This window comes from Camelus dromedarius, chromosome 21 (genome assembly GCF_036321535.1).
Source record: "Camelus dromedarius isolate mCamDro1 chromosome 21, mCamDro1.pat, whole genome shotgun sequence".
Classification (NCBI taxonomy): domain Eukaryota; kingdom Metazoa; phylum Chordata; class Mammalia; order Artiodactyla; family Camelidae; genus Camelus; species Camelus dromedarius.
The window spans coordinates 11,817,472-11,840,000 of NC_087456.1; the positions used below are offsets into that span (position 1 = coordinate 11,817,472).

Below are 22,529 nucleotides of genomic sequence, written 5' to 3' on the forward strand. Positions count from 1 at the left end.
CTGTGCCTTCACCTGGCCAGACCCCTGTGGTTGTGTTACTGCTACCATTGCTGTTTCGTCCTGCGGAAGGCGCCGCTGAACCCCAGGGAGCGGGACGCGTGATAAAGGAGCAGAGGGGGTTTGACTATGGGGGCCACTGCACAAAGTACACATATATCAAAACATCGCATTGTGGACCGTAAAGAGGGAAGATTTTTAGTTGTTGAAAAAGAAGGAGGAGGAGAAGGGTGGCTATCATCCCTGAACTGAGATAACCGGCCACGTTTAGAACTTAGCATCTGCAGAGTTAAATGTGAGACCATTGCCTTGAGTTACCTGGAGTAGTTTCTTACACATGGGTTCTTTTTTTTTTTTTTTTTTTTTGCGGGGTAGGGGTGGTAATTAGGCTTGTTCATCTATTTATTGGGTTCCTTTGGTGAGTCACCTTGGGCCCTGCACCCATCCAGTCTCCCTTAGAGGAACAGAAACAGAGCTCTGTCCCCTGCCCTCAAAGTGCCGGGCTGGGCGCCTCTGCCCCCATTCTTGGTCCCTGACTGACCCCAGCAGGGCAAGCTCAGCCTGGCCCTGCCTCCTCCCCAGCCCCTGGCCCCTGCCCCCAACTGGAAGGAAGGCCCTCACACCCACTGCCTTTCCAAGCTTGGCCCCGACTCAAACTGGGCTGGCAACAGAAGCCCAGGGGCCCATTAGCCTGTCTCAGCCCAGGACAGGAAATGCTTCAGCCAGTTTCAAAGGCTCTGTAGCCAAGGGAAGGAAGCCACTCCGGGTGGGTTCCCAGGGCAGGCCAAGGTCCTTCCAGAGGATGGAATAAATGAGAATGTCAGGCCTGGAGCCTTGAGAAGAGGGTCCTAGACCCTGTCCAGGCTGGACTACAGCGAGTCCAGAGGGAGCATGAGGAGGACTCAGATCTGTCCCTCAGCCCAGCACTCATGAGCAGTTGAACTCATGGCTCCCTTGTGAATCACATCTCTGTGGCCTGGCTTCCAGGGGTGGGAGACCAGTAGCTGTAAGAGACCCCAGCTCGGGATACCATTCCTGTGACACCAAGTAGAATTCTACCCCTAAACACCCATGGGTGAAATTCTCTCTTCCTTTCCAAGCTCTTATATATTTATTTATTTATTTATTTACATTGAGGTATTGTTGACTTACAACATTGTATTAATTGCAGGCACACAACATAGTGATTCAATATTTTTATACATTATACTCCATTTAAAGTTATTATAAAATATTGACTAGACCCCCTGTGCTGTACAGTATATCCTTGTAGCTTATTTATTTTTTTACACAGTACTTTGTACCTCTTAATCACCTACCCCTATCCTCCCTTCCCTCTTCCCCTCTCCCCGCTGGTCACCACCAGTTTGTTTTCTATATCTGTGAATCTGTTTCTATTCTGTTATATTCATTCACTTGTCTTACTTTTAAGATTCCACATCTGAGTGATGACATATAATGTTTGCCTTTCTCTGTCTGACTTATTTCACTAAGTATAATACCCTCCACGTCCATCCACGTTGTTGCAAATGGCAGCATTTCATTCTTTTTTATGGCTGAGTAGTGTTCCATTGTGTAGCTGTATACCACATTTTCTTTATCCAGTCATCTGTTGACGGACACTTAGGTTGCTTCTGTATCTTGTCTATTGTAAATACTGCTGCTATGAACATTGGGGTTCATGTATCTTTTCAAATTAGTGTTTTCATTTTTTGCAGGTATATACCTAGGAGTGGAATTGCTATATCGTATGGTAATTCTAGTTTAAATTTTTGGAGGAACCTCCATACTCTTTTCCACAGTAGCTGCACCAGTTTACATTCCTACCAATGGTGTATGAGGGTTCTCTTTTGTCCACATCCTAGCCAAAACTTGTTATTTGTGGTCTTTTTGATGATAGCTTTTCTGACAGGTGTGAGGTGATATCTCAGTGTGGTTTTGATTTACATTTCTCTGATGATTAGTGATGCTGGGCATCTTTTCATGTGTCAAAGACCTTTAGAACAGGGATCCTGCAGCTTACCTTGGTACCCACCCTTCAGCTATGTCTCACTATAGTGCTTTCAGCTGCAGCCTAAGTCCCTTTTTCCTATTCGTTCTCAAGAAAGAGAATACGGAGTCTGAAAGGAATCTTGCTAAAATCAGGCAAATGATCTCCCTGCCCCAAATTGACCACCTCCTGGGTCAACCCACACAGGGCACTCCAGGGAAATCTGCCTGCCTGCACCTGACTTCTCCCTTCTGGAGCATAAGCCACACGTGAGCACCCACTCTGAGCTTTTCTAGTGTCATTATATGACTTGCCTGTTAATCAGCAGAACATCCCTGGGTGGTGTGTGCTCTCTAACCAGCCATATTTTACAGATGAGAACACTAAGGCCTAGAAAGGACCAGTATCTTGTCTGAGGCTTCGCTGTTAGTCAAGGACAGGGCCAGGGCTGGAATTCGGGTTTGACTGACTCCTTAGCGACCACTCTGGGCTCCTTTTTACTCATTCTCCCCAAGTGCTCCTAGATCACAATGACAGAGGTGAGCCCACCAAGTAAGAACTTACACTAACCATTTCTTTTTTTGATTGTAGACACATTATAAGGACCATCACAATATCACATCACACTGGTGGCAACAGTAGGGCAAGTGTCCCTGGAAGACACCTCTTAGAGTTAATTGAGACAAGCCCCTCGTCCATTCAGCCCTCTCCATCATCTTTCTCTGTTTGGTTACTGCTTCCTCTCCCAGGAGTTTAGGGTTTTTAGTTCTTCAGCCTCTTCAATGGGGGCAATAGATATCATGGAAATCTTACCCACCTTTCCTCTCTCCCTGGGACCAGAGTGCTTGACCCATCTCCTTGAAGCAGCTATTAATTCTGATAGAAGGGAAGAAGTAGGGAGCTGAGAGAATTGGGAAAGAGGGAACAAGACATATTCTACTGTGGTAGGTGAGTTTCCAGCCAAAGATTCATTCCAGAATAAATAGCACCACCAGCCTTTTATTTGTGGGCAGATTGAAGGTGTCATTCTGACACCAGCTCAACCCGCCAGGGCATTAGGAGCAGCTCTCAGAGCACCTGGACTGTTCCAGGGACCAACCCCACAGACCCCCACCCAGGTCACTGACCACCCCCAGCCTCCCACCCCCAGGCCTCCTGGCTCCATGAGAAATCCTTTTTTTTTTTTTTTATCATTTTTATTGATTTATGATCATTTTACAATGTTGTGTCAAATTCCAGTGTTCAGCACAATTTTTCAGTCATACATGGACATATACACACTCATTGTCACATTTTTTTTCTCTGTGAGCTACCATAACATTTTGTGTATATTTCCCTGTCCATGAGGAATCCTTGATCCCTGAGGCTCATGAGAGCTTCATCAAGACATGGAGATGTTGGCTCCAATACCTGGTATTTCCAGTCCTGTCTTGTGCAAAATAGCCAGGAAAGTTGAAGAGGAATATGGCATCACATTCCTGACCTTAAAAACTAACCTATCTCTTGGGGGAGGGTATGGCTCAGTGGTAGAGCTCGTGCTTATCATGCATGAGGTCCTGGGTTAAATCCTCAGTACCTCCTCTAAAAATAAATAAACCTAGTTACCACCTCCCTAAAAAAAAAAAAAGAAAAAAACCAGAAACTTCTCCTATCTCTCCTATACTCCTGATGGAAGTATAAATTGGTCCAACCTGGAAAATTTTTTTTAAAGAAATCTACATAAGCCTATTTTAGCAAGGTCATTTCTTTTATGTAATCAATAGAAACTGGCATTTAAAAGAAAGCAAATTAAAAAAAAACAGCAAAAAAAAAAAAAAGAGAGAGAAATTAGTGTTTCTGTTCACCAAAAGACACATACATGAATGTTCATTGCAATTTTATTCATAATAGGTCCAAACTGGAAGTAACCCAAATGCCCATCAGTAGGAGAATGGATGAATGAACTGAACAGACTCTATAAAGCAGTGAAAAGGAGCGAACTGCTACCTACAGCAACAAGCATGAACTTCAGAAGCCAGACATAAAAGCGTGCTTATGATATGATTCCATTTCTATGAAGGTCAAGAACAGGCAAACTAAATATAGCAGTAACCTCTGCCTAGGGGAAGAGTATTTTCTGGTAGAGTGCATGAGAAAGCTTCTGGGGTCCTGGAGGTGCTCTCCATGTTGATCTGGGTTGGGGTTTCCCAAGTATATACATATGTCACCTGTGTAAAATCATTCTGGCTGGACACTAGAGATCCATAAAATTTGTTCTGTAAGTTATATCTATCCACCTGCCTACCACCCCCCAACAAAGAAGGCAACAAAAATATTAGATGATTTTGTTTTGATTTTGTTTGTTTCTGTTTAATTTCACTGCTAGGAAAAATTAGCTGATTGGTTCATGTCTAACCTCAGTCCATTTTATTATCGATAAAGACTATTTCATCATTTATGGCCCAGACAGAGAATAACTGTTCCCCAGTGTCTTGGCTAAGTCAGAGGCTGGCTTCCTGTGCATGTGTGTGTATCTGTTGTATCATGTTCAGTTAGACAGTGAACTGCCAGAGGGCAGAGATAGTATGTGTGAAATTCCCCTTAACACTGTGCCACCCACAGAAAGGTTTATTTCAACAAATTTCATGATGTGCCTACTATGCACTATTCTGGGAACTGAGGATATGGCAATAAAACAGACAAAAATCCCAGTTCTACTGATGTCAATCAAGGCTTGTGGACAGTGGTTACAAGCGGCGGGAAGCAGAGGAGGGCAGTGACCTTGGGCAGCCCTCACATCGTCCTGTGCTTTGCCTTTTCCAATAAAGTACCCCGAACTGCTCCTCTGTGGAGTGGAAAGGTGGGTGGGATGTTCACCAAGAGATTTTTTTTTGACCACAGTTGTTACCAATCAACGTTTGCAAATGGCTAGAGGCAGTATTAGCTGGGATGTAAAGTGGATCATCTCCCCAGAACAGGCAGGGACAATCCCTACCGTGTCAGGTCATTAGGGAGGCAAGTGTGACAGAAGGTTGATGAGCTGCAGGGCGGACACATTTTGTTTGATTCCTGGTCCTGTCGCCTCTTCTCCATGTCACTGTGTGCAGATCACTTAATCCTCTGAGCCTCCTTTTTCTCATCGGTAGAATGGGATGGTCATACTTACCTCAGAGGGCTATTTGCATGGATTAAACGAGATAGATCAGTGCTTGCTTGGTGCACAATCGTTGTGAAATAAATAGTCGCTATTCAAATTACAGTTGACCCTTGAACAACATGGTTTGAACTGCTCAGATCCACTTATAGGCAGGTTTTTAGTAAACACCATAGTAAACACAGTCCACGGTGGGTTGCGTCTGTGGATTCAGGGCTAGGGGGTAGCAGCTGTAAAGTTACACTCAGCTTCGTTCCACTGCACGGAGGGTCAGTGCCCCTTCCTCCCACATTAAGGGTCAACTGGAGTCGGAAAGACAGAAAGTACATATGCAGATGGGGTCTTTCACTTCATCTCTCACTCCGACCTGAAGGGCGTCTGTTCCCACTTCCTCAGCCTTGCACCCAGGAATTCAAACTCCTACACTCTCTGCCAAATCAGACGCTTCCCATCTTCAAAACCTGAGACACATCTTCTTCAGCAAGCTTCCCAAACTGACTTGCCCCTTCACGGCAAATATCGCCATTTCAGATCTCCGGTCTGCTGCCAGTGCAATGCTACCCTCCTGGTTGAACTCCCATCGTTTTCCCATCAGACAAAGAGATGCTTGTGGGCAGGGGCTGTGTCTCCTTATCAGATTAGAGTCCAGACACCAGCCACTTTGGAGTCCTCCTTGTAATGATCTTCAGAAGCCACACTCCTTTCCACCCAAGGTCTTAGTTTGTGCCACTCCCTGGCCCTGGAATGCTTGTTACTCAGCCCCCTACTCCCAGCACGTTGCCAAAGAAACTCTTAGATACCCTTCAGGACTGAGCTTAAATACCACTTCCTCCAGGGAGCCTTGCTTGACTCCAGACTTAAATTCCTTATTTGGCCCTCTCGTGGCATCCAGTAATTCTCCTTCAGGGCACTGACAGCTAAAAATAATTAAATACCAGCAAGGCTTCTTGAATGTTTGTCCCCCATCAAACTGAAACTTCAGTGAGGGCAGAAACGTTGCTTTCCCTGGTCTGTTCTCAGCACTGAGCTCAGCGCTTGGTGCATCGCCACAGGCAAGGAACACCTGTTAAATGAATGAATGAGTGAGTGAGTGAGTGAGTGATAAGAGCCTCTCCCCACCACTCCCAGGTCCTGGCATGAATCTATCCACGGAACATCCTCAGGGGCCGAGGGGAAGGACAGACTTACAGACCTTCGGCTTTCAGCTGAGGTCTATTTCTTCCTGGGAACATGTTGCCTTTTCTTGGTTGAGCCTTGGGTCTCCAAGTTTTCTGTACATTGCAAACTCCGCTCCCCATCTCCCTAAGGAACACATTCCTCAATCAGAGGGAAAAAAAACACTCCAAAGGGCTTCCCTCACCGGGAAGGGCTGGGCAGCGGCTGGTACCACAGCAGCAACCACAGGCTAAATATACCCTGCTTTGCATCCTGTTTGCTTTGAAGCACACCTGGCAGACACGCATCACAGGCTGGGAATCGCGCCTCACCCACTCTAGCCCCAAGAAGCAGCCCACAGGCCTCCATTGAAAGCCTGCTGGATCCTCGGAACTACCCCCTCCCCCACCCTATGCTTGCATCTTCCTTTGCCCAGTTCTAAGAAGTAAGGGTCCCACCAAAGCCTCAGGCATCAGCAGGAACCCTTGGGGTGATACAGTGTGGTCCCCACCTCAGAGGACTGGGGCCAGGGAAGTGCTGACTCAGGAGGGTCTGGTTCCTGTCTGCTCCTCCAGCTGCAACAAACCACTGCACTTCTCTGAGGCTGTTCCCTCGCTGGTAAATGGGGGCGATGGAGTGATCATACCTGGGCTTCCCGCCTCCCAGGGTGGTTGTACAAGCCAGCGTGGGCCGTGGAGAGGAGACCCTGCAGGGGGCCGGCCACCATCCAGGGCACTGAGGACATAACGATGAAGGAGGCGGGTCCCTGCCCTCAGAGACATCAAGTCAGCAGCAAACCAGCAAAGACACACTCAGAGCGTGATGGGGGAGTGGGAGGGGTGCCACCAACAGGGCGTGGTCCACAAGAAAGGAGCAGATCCCAGGGTCATGGACACCTGCGGAGTTGGTAAGATTGTCACCTGGGAACTCAGGCCAACCAGATCGCAAGTCTTGCCCAAGAGCTGTGACCTTGGGCAAGTTACTTCCCCTGTCTGCTCCTGTTCTGTGCCTCACAGAGGTGTGGTAAGAATGAGGATGGAAATGAACATGTGTTAAGTGCTTTGATCAGTTCTGGGGCAAAGGAGGTGCTAAATAAGTCTTAGCCATTACTATGGTTATCATGATTGATTCATTCAACAAAGATGCCCAAGGCTCTGTTTTAGGCACAGGGACATGTCGGTAAACAAAACACTGGAAAAACCTGCTCTCCTGCAGCTTACATTCTGGAAGGAGAGTGGGATAACAGACCAAAGAAGGGCACTATTCAATACATTTGATGATGAGAGAGATTTGGGGGAAAAGGCAGCAGAAAAGGGGAATAAAGAGCCTCTAGGCGTGGGGGAGGGTTTCCATGTTGAGTGCAGTAGTCAGGGCAGGCCCACGGGGAAGGAGGGGAGAGGGGTCCAGCCAGAGTGGCAGCAATGCCTTCCACGTCCCTGTGAATACATCTTTAGCTGCAAGCAGGTTTTGGGAGGATTATATCAGATAACACATGGCAGGCAGATACTAGGCACAGAATACATGGTATGTCCTCCCCTCCCCCTTCTAGCCCATAGGGCTCTCCCATCATTAGAGGATTTGGGATCGAAGCCTAGATCCAATTTGCTAGAGCGGAGCACAGTTCCTTCCCCAAACCCTTCTATGCCTCTGCCAGGCCCTCGCCGGCGGCGTCGGCTGGGACCTGGGATGTCTGCTGAGTGTCCTTGGGAAGACCCAGGAGCCTGGACCTGGAGGCTGAAGGGTGAGTGCCGGCCAGGTCACATTCTAGCTGTGGGATCGCAGCCAGGGACAATCATAACAGCTGTCACTTGTGCCAGTCACGTTATCATTTCATCCCTCCAGCAGTCCTGGGAGGCAGATGCGGAACCCCAGAGAGGTCCTCACAGCTGGAAGGTGGGGAAGCTGGGGTCTGAGTCTCGCCCATGGGACTCCAACGCCCCACCTGTCAGTAGGGTTTCTGGAAACAAACAAACAAACAAAAAAACAGAAACAGGACGCTAAGTTAAATGTGAATTTCAGATAAACAAGAAATCATTTTGTAGCATGTCTGTCCCAAATATTGCATGGGACATATTTATAGTAAAAAATTATTCATTCATGTGAAATTCAAGTTTACCTGGATGCCCTGTACTTTGTCTGGTAGCCCTAGCTCTCAACCACTTGGTAACGCATCTCCCAGCATCGGAGGTCACTGTCTCCCAGGGATGTTGGAGAAACCAGAGGTAGAGGCACTGAGGAGGCCAAGGGCGGTCCCTTACGCCCCTTGCTTGAGGTGAGCTCTCACTTGAAGGTGGGTGGGCACTCACCCCATCCTTCCAGTAAATAGGCAAGGGGCCCCTGCTCTAGCTCCTGAGCTTTAGGGAACCCAGATCTGACCCTCTTCTGGCCAGAAGAGTCCAAAGGGTCAGGATGTGCCCACCCCGAGCCTGTGTCCCCCGCCCCCCGCCTCCCCCCACCACACCTAGTATTGCATCCTGGAAGTCCCTGTCCAATAAGCCTGCTCACAGGGCTGTGGGGGGGCCCTACCTGGGCCCCCTGAGGGCTGACCCTGTGGCTGGTGGGGACACTCCTGGCTAGCGCTGCCCAACAGAATACAGGACACCCAGTTATATTTGAATTTCAGATACACAAGGAATAATTTTTTGGTGTAAGTATGTCTCAAATATTGCAACTTTTCCCTGGGCCCAAGGAGTGGCCAGCGGCTGCTGTTTGGTGGGGTGTAGACGTGCAGGAAGAGGGGGTCCACTGATGGTACTGATAGTAGCCCCTTGAGATACAGGATGGAGACAGGAGTGGGAAGAGAAGGGGGGTGGGCTGCCGTCTGGGGACACATTTGTTCTGTACTGAACTTGGTAAAGGCCAGCCTGGGCCACTCATCCTGGCCTTCCCTGCTTATCCCTTGGTCGCCAGCCCTGTGCCTGCAGAACGGACTGAGGGAGGGGGCTGGCTGGCTCCTCCTTCCTCTGCAGGGGACTTCCAGTGGCCCAACTTTGTACACCAGCCCCACAGCCCCTCCCTCCCGATCCCAACACCACCCCCAGGACTCTGTCCACCTCCATCTCTGCGGCCTCCCCCGCCCTCCCAAGGTTTGCTTCCCCCAGGAGGGCCCTGAGGGCACCGGCCCCAGAGATGGGCTAACAGCTGCTCTGGTTTAGACCAGTCTGATTCAGCCAGCCCCAAGTGGGGAAGGTCGGAGACTGGCCAGCAGGAAGGGCAACCAGATAGGAGGTGGGAGTGAGGGTTGCTGGGAGCTGGGATACCCTCCTTGACACATTCTAGAACGCTGTGGAAAATATCGTACTCTCTCCTGAAAGAGCTTCTTACCAGGATTGAGGCGAACAGTGAGGACAATGAATCCCCACCCGTAGCCCCAGGCTGTGTTTGGGGCCCTTCTGTGGGTGCCTCCCTCACCCCATCCATCCCTCAACCCCAGCACTGAGTTCGTAGGTGCAAAGTGCTTAGAACAGCGCCCTGGACGTGGAGCCTTCAGTCTGCTGGCTCTTCATGTCATCATCATCGTTACTGACAAATGGCACCCAGTGCCCTGTTTCTATGCTCATCTCACCCATGGGACGCTGAGTTCCTAAGACCTGTGTTTAGTTCATTTCAGAGGTCCCAGTGCCTGCCTGGCAAGAACAATTATGTGCTCAGTAAATGTCAGTCTAATGAAAACATCTCTGTTTCCATTTTATGTACCAGAATTTCCCCCGGTCCTCTCCGTGCTACGGGTGCAGGTGGATCACAATAAAGTCACTGACTTGTATTTCCGTTGTGCCCGCTTTCACAAGGCCTCAAACCCCGGCCAACTCTCAAAACCCCTGCATCCCTGCCCGCATCCCAGATGCCTCTACCAGGGTTTCTGCCTCCCCAGTGTGCCCCACCCGGTGTCGCCAGCCAGGCCGCCAATTGTTTGGAGCTTGGGTGTCAGCGGCTCTGGACAGCGAGGGTGGACATGTCTTCTCTTGGGAAAAGCCAGTGTGTAGGAGTGGTCTTCCTGTTTCATTTAGAGTCCGCTTCCTAGGGCTCAGGCAGCATTGGGCCGGGCTGTCCCCTCCTGTGATGGACTGCGGGTACCTTCTCCTCTCTAATGTTGGGGACTTGGTTCCTGCCTCCTTGCTGGGGTAAATCCTCTCCAGCATGGTTCCAGGGACTTGGAGCAAAACTTCTATAGGTCACCCACCAGCCAGACACCTCTAGATCCTGCTGTAGGTCCCCTGCGTGAGTCTGACTCATGACCCTTATGCCCCTTGCTTGAGGTGAGCTCTGACTTGACTCTGATGAGTCATATGCACACACACCCTCACACAAGACCACACACACACACATTCACCACCTCACACCTGCAGTCGCTCACACATTCACGCCCTCACTCACACACACTCACACACACACTCACACCCTTACCCCTCCTGATATCCTCTACTGTCAGCAGCTCACAGACAAGCTACGGTGTGACCCACCCACAAGGCACATTCTGTAGTAAAAGTTGTTGGCCGCTTGGAAGCCCCAGTTAGTGGGTGGCCTTGAAGTTTTAAAAATCTCTTATTTTCGCCTGTTTCAAAATCAGTCCTGTCCCTCTACATCCCCTTCTCCCATACCCCTGTGGTCCCTCTGCTCCCTCTCTTGGCCCAGAATTTCTGCTTGTTGCACCCCATCAACACCCCAAAGACCCAGAACTAGGGAGGACCAGCCCCACCCGCAGGGGAGGCTGAGGGGGACAGGAAGTCTCGGCGTGTGCCCTGGCCACCTCTGGACCAGTAACAGCATGAGAAGGACATGTGCTCAGAAGCAGGGGCTGAGGGCTGGCCGCCTTGCTCCGGGCATCTGGGCACATCTTTGGGGCCTGCCCTGTGCGAGCCTCCTCTGGCCTGCCTGTTGGGCCATAGTGTTTTCTCTGTCCCTGGCTCAGCCGGGGCACTGCTGTGGGCCCCACACTCTGCCTCCCTCTTTGTCTCTTTCTCAGCCACCCTCCTTCTTCTCATCTCTGCCCAGGTCCCCTCTGCAGGTCCAGCTTTGCTCTCCCTGCCCCAGTCCCACGCCTCACTGCACCTGCTCCTTCTTGTTTCTTCCTCTCCATCTTACTGCTCCATTGGAGTCACATGCTTCCTTGCTGTCCTCTCCTGGCCTGGCAGCTGGTGGCCCCCTCCTTGTTCCCTGAAGAGTAGACTTTAAGGAGTCCCCTTCTTAGAGAGCCACCTTCAGGCCTAGGGCACAGGAGGGGCAGGTGAGGGAGGGGTGGAGAGCATAACTAGCTCCTTATCTAAGCCTGAGGGAGGCCAGAGCTGGGAAGGAGCAGGAAGGGTTCCAAGGCCAGAGAAGGGGATGAAGAAATTGCCACCTGGGTCTGTGCCTGGAGGAGGTCTCTGCAGGGAGCCTCTGGCCTTCGCATGCCCAGGATCTGCAGCCAATCAGTAGGCTGGGGCCTCTCAGGCACCTGGACTCAGGACTTCTAACCAGGGTTTGAAAGGCTAACCAGGCAATCGCAAGACAGAGAGATGGAGGCTGCTCTGGGGAAGATACAGGGTGGAGCGGGTCCCAGGGCTGGGCACTAACTCAGGCTTTGCTGGTCTGGTTCTTGGTTCCCAGAATATGGTCACCGTGTAATCTGACCCCACTCTGCCTTCCTTGCCGACCTCTTGCCTACTGTTCCTGTGCCCCCAACACACACACTGATACACACCACCCTAGTCAAGCAGGTCCCATCAATGTCCCTGGCCCGTGCACCTCTGTGAAATCCTTCTCTTCACATGAATGTCCTGTCCCTTCTGCCCACCCAGATCTCCACATCCTTGCGGACCCCGCCTGGGGCCCCACCCTCTGGGAAGGCCCTGACCATGGGACGCCCTCCCTGGTCCCCTGGCCCCCCAGTTCCAGCCTGTGCCCGCAGGCACTGATGGCTGCCCGTTATTCCACATGCGTCCTCTCCAACTGCTGCAGACGCTGCCCAACCACAAGGTGTACCTTAGATATTGTTTTCCAGAGACATAAATAAGCACCATCGTCATGGTTATTATGATTTTATTTAGATTATCATTGTCATTTGTATGAATTCTCCCACAGAAAGAAACTCCTGTTTGGTAAGATCTTTTAACCTGTCTGTGCATCCGGTACGTTATTTCATGGAGTCTTCATCGCACTGCCGCAGAGCGGACATTTGACTCCTATTTTCCAGGGGAAGGGGATGGCAGCTCAGGGCAGAGCAAAAGCAGCGAGATCAGCTTCAGCCCCGCTTACTACAGTTGGTCCCTCCCTCCTCCTTGAAGCTCTGTCTTCACGTGGCTTCAAGGACACCAGACTTCCCAGGTTCCCGCCAACCTTCCTGTTGCTCCTTCTCTTCTCCCGGCTTCTCCACACCGGAGTCCCTGAGGCCCAGCCCTTGTCCTTGTGTCTGTCTGCACTCTCTCTCCTCAGGATCTCATGCAAGCTCACGGCTTTAAACCACAAGGGACAACACTCTAACTTACATTTGCAGTCCTGACTCCTATGCCTGAGTGCCTGCCTGCCTTGTCTGGTGGGAGCGACGGGCATCCCTAATGCAGCGGCTCCAGGACTGAGCTCCTGACATTTCCCACCCGTGGCAAAGCGGCTCGGCTGACGCAAGCTCCATCCGTTGCTCAGGTAAATGCCATGCGGTCTTCTCTGCCTCCTCTTTTCCTCTCACTCCCCAAATCCAATCCGCTGGGAGATTCTATTGGCTCCTCCCCCAGCTGTGTTAAGAATCCAACCTCTTTTCCACCTGCACTGCTTCTGCCCAGCCCCAAGGCCCCCTTGTTTCTTGCCTGTGCATCCCACCAGGCTCTAGCTGGTCTCCATTTCCACCTTCTTCCTGCCCAGCAGTGGGACGGTCCTTTACACAGCAGCAGGACAGGAGAAGTCAGATCATGTCACTTCTCCACTTGGAAATGGCCTCCATCCTCCGGCCCTGGCTCCCCCTTCCCCCTCCTCGTCTCTTTCTACACTTGCCATTGCCCCCTTCACTCCAGCTCCTGCTCTCCTGCCGTTGCTCAAAGACACAAGCCCGTGCCATCCTGCCGTTCCCTCTGCCCAGCCGCTCTTCCCCTGAACTGCGTGGTAACCATCACTGCCCTGAGGCCTGTTAGGGTTGCAGCCCGACCACCACAGCCCCGCGGCCCCAGCCACACACACACTCCTAGTTCCCCTTTTCCCGCTGCACTTTGCCTTATTTCACAGCCTTTCTGACCTGATTTACTTGTTTCTTACAGTTATTACGTAGTCTCCTCAGCGCCAGGCAGAAGCACTCTGAGGGCCGGGGTCTCTGTCTTTTCAGTTTTCCTCCGTATCCAAAACAACTCTGATGGTCCCCAGGATACAGAAGGTGCTCAATAAAAATGGGATGACAGCAGGGACAGACCTCTCCTGTCTCTGCTCTCACTCCTCTGAGTACTGGAGCTTTATGAGCGAAGCTGGCCAGGTGGACATGCTGTATTTTCTTAGCTCGGTGACTGAGGAACAAGGAAGAGAAGGCCTTAGAAAGCCAGGAAGCTGCTGGGGCAAGTTTGGCTGGTCCAGCTGAAAACAACAACTGCTCAGGTTGGGCTGAGCTCTGATGGGCCCAGCTGTGACCTCTGCCTATGGCCCCTCCCACACTGCCCTCCTGCCCTGAGTGCAGGGAGCCCAGAGGAGCTTGTCACCCAACCTGCGCACGTCACCGAGCCTGCCGTGTGCCCCACCTACCACCCCGACCTGCTTCCTTGCATTCGCTCCTCACAGCTTCTCCAAACACCTCCCTGCCAGGGGAGGCTGCCTCCCAAGTGCCACTCACGTGCCGATCAAAGCCTGCCTCTGGTCTGGACGCCCTCAGCGTCCAGCACCGGTGCAGGCAGGTACATACTGCCCCACCCCTGCAACACGGAACCCCCCACCCCCCACCCAGAGTGTTCGATGCCGCAGGAACTGCTATGAAGACAAACTGATTCCATTCAAATCCTAGCTTTCAGAGAGTGGACACATCTACTAAGCTCCTGAAACCTTAATTTCCTCATCTGTGGGGAGGGAATTGCTGTGCCTTTTAGGGTTGTTGGAAAGGTTAAGAGAGATTATGTTTGCGGAGAATCCAGTGCTGCACCCGGTACCCAGTGGATGCTACATGCCGGCTACTACTCTCATGAACACTGCTTCTTCGGTGTCCTGTGCCAAGCCCTGCTAAAGGCGCAGGTGGCCGTCGGGCCCCATGGAGGGGAAAATGTCCCTTCTAAAGGACAGCATCAAGATGAAGGTCTGCAGCCCAGAGCTGCTGCTGGAATTCTGCCTTGGATGACAAGCAGACCGTAGACACGCTGCGTGACCTGGGAGGGGTGGGGAGGGACCCCCACCAGGGAAACTGTCCTAGCTTCTTGCTGTCTGAGAAGTGAGTGCTGTTTACTAGGGAGCAGTATCAACTGGTGGTTGAAAAAGATTTGAGGCTAATCTGCAAAACCGAAGGGAAGTGAAAGGGTGGAGGGGTCAGGCAGCTCTGGTTCAAACCTCAGTTCCACAGGAAAAAAGACTGGAAGGATACATGCTTCTCTGAAAAGGGCTCGCTTTCTCTCCCCAGACCTTTTATCAACATACTGTCGGCAATGGCGTCACCATAGGCTGTCACCACTGCGTCCCCAGCAAACCTGACATCAGGGGGCAGTGCAGGGGGATGGCTGGTCGCTGGTGAGCTGCCGTTTATTGAGGCCAAGGCCGTAGTCTCTGAAGATGCCTTCGTGCTGCGTCTCTGCTTACTGGCACCGCCCTCCACCCTTCTGTTACGCCATAAAACTTCCCATTTCCCAGCCAGCTGAGCTAGGTCAGCTCTGCCTGAGGTCAACACTCCCAGATGTCTTTAAAGCAAAAAAACAAAAAACAAAACACACAACCTCCCCCACCCCCAAACAGAGAGCAGCCTCTGCTGCTATAAACCTCCAGGCGAAGTTAGGGAGGCCAAGCCGCCCTTCCCCACCCCTGCCTGCCTGGCTTCCAGAACTCTGCTCCACACTCTCTCCATTGCCAGGATCTGCATATAAATCACATATTTAAATATTCAGTTTGGCCTGAAACAGACTAGAATCATGAAGCTTGTAACGTCTCCCCAGGATTACCCAAATCCCTTAATCCCCTTCTTTCCTGTAATATCATATAAGGGAACTGATTATGACAAATGCATTTTTAAATTGTATGTTTTCAAAAACATGGCTCTAGAGTATGTCAAGGAACATCTTCTGTACCAAAGCATCAACTGTAGTCACATTTTTGCACCAAATTGTGTGTGTGCGTGTCTGTTTTAATTCCAGCTGCCTCACTGACCTTGGGACCTAGCACGGGTGCGTGGCCCTGAGCCTGACCCGTAAGTGCCATTTGACATTCCTTCAGCAAGAATCCACTAAACCCCTTCCACGGCAGGCACTTCTCCAGTGGGTGCAGCAAACAACACACGTGAGACTGAACCCACTGCGTGAGAGGACCAGGCAACCCATTACGCACCTTGGATCACTGTAAGCAGGGAGGAGAAAGATACAGCCAAGCAGGGCGTGGCGACCTGCTGTCTGAGCTGCTGTGTGGGTTACACTGAATGCCAGTCCTGCCGTGGGAGTCTAGTGTCCTCGCCTTGTCCCATCACCCCCTGCAGTGCCCTCACCAGAGGTGGGAATGCCCCACCCACACTGTGATGTGTATTTTTCCTTTTTCTCTTTGTCAGCAGCAATCAGGATAGAAACGGCAGTAGGCAAGGGGGTGGGCGTGGGGCAGGACTTGGGGGAGACTTTTCTATTTCTTCTGCAATTATTTATTGAACCTACTGTGTGCCAGGCAGTAGGTCTGAATAGCCTTTTAAAAATGGGAATGTTTTACATAAACAGCCTTAGTTCTGGACCCTCTTGACAAATTGGAAGCTCTGGCAGTACTGGGCTTGGCTTTCCTCAGGACAACAATCAGCCAGTGCCAGGAGACGGCTGCTTGCTTCCGAGAGCGTGAGCATCCTCTGGTTCACGAGTCCTCATTGTCTTTGACTCCTGGCCAGCTTCCCTACCCTGGTCTGGCAATAGCAGTTGCTGATTTGGGTTTGCCAGCCCTGACTCAAACTCTCACCATAATAAGTACATACAAACTAAGATAAGACTCTAAAAGAAAGAAACAAAGGCCACGCTTTTGACATTCTGCCCACGGAGAAGTGGAGTTTCTGTCCCTCCCTTGAATCTGAGTGGCTTGTGCCTGCTTCAGCCAACAGAGTCCAGTAGAAGTATCAACATGTGATGTCAGAGACCAGAACACAAAGCATAGGACATTAAACGTCTGCTTTGTTCAGTAGACCCTCACTTCTGGAGACCTGAGCTACCAAGTAAGAAGTCCAATTGCCCTGGCACCACCAAGCTGTAAGGAAGCCATGTGTTGGCACTCTAGTCGACAGTCCCAGCTGAGCCCAGCCTTTGAGCCAATCACCCAGGCCAGGCACCAAACATGTGTGTTAAGATGTCTCCAGATGATTCCAGTCTTCAGTCACGCAAGTCACCCACACCTGTTCAAGTCGCCCAGACTGAGGCCCTTGACATGTGGACCAGAGACAAGTCATCTCCACTGTACCCTGTTCAAATTCCTGACCATACTGAAATGTTTGTTGTTTATACCACATTTGGGGGTAATTAGCTATGCAGCAATAGATAACTAGAACAATATCCATTAAGAAGTATCAGTTGAGCTCAGAGCTTAAGGACAGCTGGGTAAAGAGTGGGGAATTGGGGCAGAGCATTTCAAACAGCAGGGATAGTGGGTACAGAAGGCCTCTGGTGGGCAGCATCTGGGACATTAAAAAACAACAGAGAAAGAAAGCAACCAGAAACCCCTCCAGGTGTGTCAAGCACAGAGGTATTCAATACAGGGAATTAAATGGTTAAAAAAAAAACAAAAAAAAAAAACTGGAAGGGCTGAAAAAATAAATCAGGGAAGCTGCCACTTGAATTCAAATTTGGTGCCAGCTTTCAGAGTCAGGAAGTTGCAAGAAACACAGGGAACTTCCCACAGTGATCTCTCTCTATTAGGAAGGCAGGTGATTGACAAAAAGTTCCCAAAGGCCTCTGTAGATCTTCTGTCTGCAGACACAAAGCTCATGTATTTGTCCATCATTGCCCTGCTAGAGGAACAATAATATCATTTCTGTGACTCTTCTACTTCCAAGTCCATCATAAGCGCCTCTTGTTTGTGGAAACTAACACAGACACTTTCTGGTAGGGGACTCTGGGAAATGTAGTTCCTAGGCTTCTAGCCCCTGCAGTACTGCGGAGAGCACAGAGGGGACAGTTCACTGATGTCATAGGCAATCTGGCACACCTGGCCTCTCCATTCCTTGACATCCTTACTTCTAGTGGTCTTGTCCTCTACCTTACTTCAGCTGCTCACTCCATGGTGACGAGCATAATAACTCCTTAATCTTAATTTCGTGCTTCTTATCTTCATCTTCCCAGTTCACTCCTGTGGTACCTGAACTCCAATAACTCATCATTCTCCTGAAACTTACCCACTTTTCCCTTTCCTTTCATCTCCCCAGTGCCCTTCTTACTCAGTTTAGGTGATCTAGTCAATCATTATAGTCACTCATTTGCATTCATCCTCAATTCCCTTGCCCCTCTCTTCCTTCACTGCAGTCTCCTGGAAAAGCACCAGCTTTGGTTAACTCTAGCTCTCTACCTATTTAACACCTGCACTGCAACAGCCAGTCATGTCTAGAAAACATCAGCTGTGCTAATGGACCTTACTTTAAATTCATGACCAACTGAGGTCAAGTGGACGTATAGGGTTCCCCAGCAATCCCACCTCATTTTCTGTATCCGTTCACCCTCCCACTCTCCAAAAGGACTATTTCACATGTTCCACTCTCTTCCCAAACCCTCCTTCTCCATCGTCAACTCTCAGCTGCTGCCTTTACTTCCCATTTTACTGAGAAAATACAAGCAATCATAAGAAAACTTCCATATGCATTATATCTACCAGCTGAAGTCTGGACCCACATATTACGCTTTTCCTCCGGTTGCTATGAATGAACTGTTTATGCTTCAATTGGGAGCCCATCCCTCTGCTTAGAAACTAGAGCCTATCCTCTCTTGTTTATCCAAGCACTTACTCCAACAGTTTCTCTCTCCTTCATCATCAAATTTTCACCCTCTGTCAGATCACTCCCATTAGCCTATGAATATATTACTATTTCTCCTATTTTTCAAACTAGCTCTCTCCTAATCCCACATCCTCTTCAAAAGAGTCACCTGTGCTCACTGCCTTTAATTCCTAACCTCCATTCTCCCTTGACCCCACTTCTATCAGTTTTTTCCCCTCACTTCTCTGCAAAACACACCTCAAGGTGATGAATCACTTGCCAAATGGTGAATTCTCAGTCCCCATCTCACGTGGCCCCTCAGGACTTTTTAACCCCTCTGATCACTCATTCCTTGAAACACTTTTCTTCCCAGGCATCCCAGACACTGACCTCTCCTGGCTTTCCTTCACTGGCTGCTCCTTCTCTGTGTCCTTTGCTGGCTCTTTTCCATCTTCTGACCCCAAAATATCAAAGTGCCCCAGGGCCCTGAACTTGGGCTTCTCTATCTCCTCAAAAGCCCATTGAGACTGGTGGTCATGAATCTAAATAAGACCAATTCTCAACCAGGCTCAGGGCTTTAAAGACCTCCTAGAGCTGCTGACTCCTAAATTTGTACTTCCAGCCAGATCACTCCCCAGAATTCCAGACTCAAACATTCACATACCTATTTGACACCTTCTCTGGAATGTTAAATAGTTATATCAAATTTAACATGTCCAACACCAAATTCCAGATCTGGCCCCCAAAATCTGCTTCTCCTGTAGTCTTCCCATCTCTCTAAGTGACCAATCCATCCTTCCAGTTGTTTGGGCCAAAAGCTTGGAGTCAACTCTGACCCCTCAGTTTACCTCATACCAATGACATCCAACCTGTCAGGCAATCCTGACAGCTCTGCAGTGTGTCCGGGCTCTGGCCACCACTCACCACCTCCAGGACTAGGACTGTGTCCCAGCCTCCATCATGACTCTCCTGGATCATTACAAGAGAGTCCTAACTGATCTCCCTGACACTGCCTCCACCATCCTTCATTCTAATCTCAATAAAGCTGTCAGAGAATTCATTTAAAATCTAAGTCAGATCACATCACTACTCAGCTCAAAATCCTCCATCTCACTCAGAATAAAAGCCAAAGTGCAAATGCCCTGGTACCTCTTTGGTCCCATCTTCTACCCTCAACTCTGGCCACACTGGCCTCCTTGTTGTCCTTGAGCATGGAAAGTATGTGTCCGCCACAGGACCTTTGCACTTGCTTGCCTCCCTTCCTGTCATGCCATATGTCTGACTTGCTCTTTGTCTTCTTTTAGATCTTTGTTCAAACAGTGTGTTACCAGAGAGGCTTTCCCTAATCATCCTTAGAAAATAGGACCCCCTTCTCCCCTCCCTGTTTTGTTTTTCACCTTAACACTTACTGCCAGCTGACTTGCTATAAATTTTACCTGTCTCCCCCTACTAGAATGTCAATACCACGAGGGCAGGAACTTTATTTATTTCAGAGTCTCCTCCATGCCGAAAGGAATGCCTAACACGGGGTAGGTATCCAATACTATTTGTTGCGCTAATTTAATGACTAGGTGTGGAGGTCACAGGTGCTGGACGAGACTAGGAGGTGGGCAGGAGCCAGATCAGCAGGCTGGCAGGTCTTGCTAAAGATCTGGAGGAGGGTGTGCACGATCATGATGGTGTTCAGAAGAGCTCCCCTGGGCTCCAGGAGGGAGAACAGCTCTTCTAGAAAGGCGATCTTTGTCTTTGAGGGGTTGAGGGTGGGGAGGTATGAGGATTAGCTTTCTGGAAAGGCCTCTTCTACTCGGAGGAGCAGGGGGCTCTGGGACTCAAGAAGTCTCTGCCTTTTGACAAGACTCAACACCACACAGGGCTGTAATTATGGGTAATCAGCCCAGTGCTTCTGAGTCAGCAGCTCTATTAAGCCCTTTACAAAGACAGGTTGTGGCCCCGCCTCCTCCCGGCAAACCTCCCGCGCCGGGAGCCTGCTCCACCCTGCTGGGGCCTCACCGCTGCAGAGCATCGGGACCTGCCCGCGCCGGCGCGCTCCCACCCCGCTTGTCACCCAGCCTCACCCCTCTTGCCCCCTTGCACTCCTCACCCTGAAGAGATTTCAGTGGAGATCAAGTCCATGGGGCGAGAGGCCAGCTGAGCTTCTCAGTCCCCGAGACAGGAGACGAGGAGTCCCTCGGCACAAGGAAGGCATCGGGCTGAGCAGTGAGCAGGCGCCGCCCACGGACCCTCTCAGGATGAGCCCCCCGCAGACATAACTACTCAGCACCCCCGGCTGCCCCCAGTTAAAAGCTCCCTCTTAACAACACTCCAACTATCCAAACAACTAGACTATTTATTCAGCGTCTCTTTGGACTACTGGGCTCCTCAAACTAAATTTGCCTCCTGCACATTCCTTGAGGGTTTTAATAACCTACCAGCAAGAACAGAAAGTCCGTTTCTCCTAAACTAATAAGTCAAGCCAAGGTGGAAATACCTTTCAAGGACCCCTCCCTTCCCAACTCTGCTGGACTTTCATTGCAGAGGGAAACAAAATTAATTTTGACTTTGCTGCCAAGAGGCACCTAATTATTTAGCTTTGCCAAGGAAGAGGGGAGGGAAATCACAGTTAGCGAGGCAGAATGTTCCATCTCCAGGCACTCAGGACCCCAGGATTCTTTCTTGCCTTCTCACATGCTGGGTTGCAGGATTCTTGCCAGCTGCTGACCTCCCAGGCCCTGCTCTCGTGACCTTGCCAGGCACACCCTCCCTCATGGGGCTGCAGGGCCTTGTGAAGAGTGCCAGGCTGAGCCAGGAGCAGTCAGGTTTGCTCTGCCACCAACCACAGGTTACAGGCCAGTGCCATCAGGTATCCTACAAGTGCAGGGCTCCTGGCAACAGAGATCAGACAGCAGGGAGCTCCCGGAAAGACCACAGGCCAGACAAGAGAGCTAGCAATTCAGACAGAGAGCAGCCCCTCTCTGACCCTTCCACCTCCCAGCTCACCACTCATGTCCTTCCACCATTTCCACTTTCTCCAGACCCGAGAGAAGTTGATTCACTGGCTGATAGATTCACCTGCGGGGAGAAACATTTCTGCCCATTCTGGAAGAAGGGAGGAAGAGGAAAATGGGACAGAAGGAAACTAACATTTGAGGGCCTTCTGTCCATTTTCATCTGTGAACCTGGCCTTTTGAAAAATACCTCAGTATCTGAGCTTGGAACAACAGGAGTTGGGTTCGAATCCCAATTTGCCTTGTGTTACCTGTGTGGCTTCGGGCAAGCTACTCAGCTCTCCCAAGCCACTGCAGCTGCACCTGTCAAGTAGGGAGAGTGGTACCTCCCTTCAACGGTGTTTGCAAAGACTAAATAAGATGTTAAGGGGAAGTAAAAGGACCTAGAATTCCTTGTCCAGCCAAACTAGACTCTCTCTGAAATAAAGACAAAAAAGGAAAGACAAAATGGATCCACAAGGAATAAGTGACCTTCAAGAAGTAATAAACTGAAATACATGTGTATATGTCAGTGTGTGTACCCACACAAAAGCGCATGCGTCTATGTATGTATGTATATCTGTACACATATTTTATGTGTTGTATCTAGATTTAGGTATATACAGATGTGTACTGTAAAAACGAACAAGCAAAAACAAAAATTCCTAGAACTAGACCCTTGATACGTTTGGTAATTACTCTTTGAATATCAACACAGATGACATGGAAAGAGAGCCAATGCTCACGGATTAGAAGTTGTTTTTTTAAGTCTATTTTTTTTAAAGTTTTCTTTTGATGGGGGAGGTTATTAGGTTTATTTATTTATTTTTAGAGGAGATACTGGGGATTGAACCCAGGACCTCATGCATGCAAAACATGTGCTCTACCACCTGAGCTACACCCTCCCCCTGGAAGATTTAAAATGATTAAACTTGGCTCAATTTCCCTTGAGGCCACCTTCTCGCTGTGTCCTCCCATGGCCTGTTCTCTGTGAAAACACACCCCTAATGTCTCTTTCTCTTCTCATAAGGACATCAGTCACACTGTATTAGGGCCTCACTCTATCAGCCTCATTTTAACTTAATCACCTCTTTGAAGGCCCTATTGGCAAATATGGTTACATTCTGCAGTACTGGGGGCTTGGATTTCAACATATGAATTTGGGGGGTGGGGGAGCGGGAGAAACGCAATTCAGCCCATAAC

The 22,529-nt window shown here is 50.0% G+C and overlaps 2 non-coding genes across 2 annotated transcripts; one reads left to right on the forward strand and one right to left on the reverse strand.

Moving 5' to 3' along the window:
• Positions 1-3,495: 3,495 nt before the first annotated feature.
• Positions 3,496-3,568, forward strand: TRNAD-AUC (transfer RNA aspartic acid (anticodon AUC)). The gene has a single exon. It is a non-coding gene; the product is annotated as a tRNA-Asp (tRNA).
• An 18,590-nt stretch (positions 3,569-22,158) lies between these two features.
• On the reverse strand, positions 22,159-22,232 carry TRNAA-UGC (transfer RNA alanine (anticodon UGC)). The gene has a single exon. It is a non-coding gene; the product is annotated as a tRNA-Ala (tRNA).
• Between the last annotated feature and the right edge of the window lie 297 nt (positions 22,233-22,529).